Genomic DNA, 835 nt, shown 5'->3' with positions numbered 1-835 from the left:
GTCGCATGGGTAACCTCCCTCCATCTGTCTCCTCAGCTCGGGACCCTGGGGGTTCCTGGAGGGAAAGGGTGCAGCCCCCCTCGTGCCTCGGTGGCACCTGGCACCTGGGTGACCCCACAAATGTGCTGACCGCGTAGGGGCCTAGGCCTCCGAGGGGGGCAGGAGGCAGGGCCTGTCGCTCCACCTGGCGGTGGTGACCTGTGCACACGCGTGTGTCCACCCGAGTGCGGGTGTGTCCATGTTGTAAGGAACAGGTGTGTGCGCGCACGTGCGTGTGTGTGAGCGTGTGTGTGTGAGCGTGTGTGCGTGTGTGTGTGAGCGTGTGTGTGTGTGAGCGTGTGTGTGTGTGAGTGCACACGCGCGAGCACCCCCCAACCTCCCCCTTTTGCATCTCTCTGGTCCAGGGAGAGGACAGGGCAGCTGCAGGAGGGATGGACCTCTCCGAGCTTGTCACCTGGACACCTGTGTGACCCACCCGGGCCGCCGGTCAGCGACAGCCAGCGTTTGCAGCGTTTTGCGCAGGGGAGGAGCGCGCTTGGGTCCCCTCACCGGCCTCCCTGCTGGCCCGATAGAGTAGCCAGGTGGGGTCACCTGTCCATCGGGGAGGAGGGGAGAGGCCTGGGGTCAGGCATCTGGACTCCCGCGGGGGGCAGGGCCTTCTCTCCTCGGGCCCTCCCCACCCCCATCAGCCTCTGCCGCGCCCCCAGCACCCGGGAAAACAGCTCCTGTCCCCTGGCCGCACGGAGCCACACACGTGTCCCCACAGGCACACGCGCGCCCGGGCGGGCGGTCGTCCCCTTCCTCTGCCTTTCCCTCGGTTTGAATTTCGCTCAGC

The sequence above is a fragment of the Fukomys damarensis genome, unplaced genomic scaffold (genome assembly GCF_012274545.1).
Source record: "Fukomys damarensis isolate Sample0158 unplaced genomic scaffold, DMR_v1.0_HiC HiC_scaffold_13, whole genome shotgun sequence".
NCBI classification, from domain to species: Eukaryota; Metazoa; Chordata; class Mammalia; order Rodentia; family Bathyergidae; genus Fukomys; species Fukomys damarensis.
The sequence above is the reverse complement of the archived record's forward strand: the minus strand, read 5'-3'. Positions refer to the sequence as shown.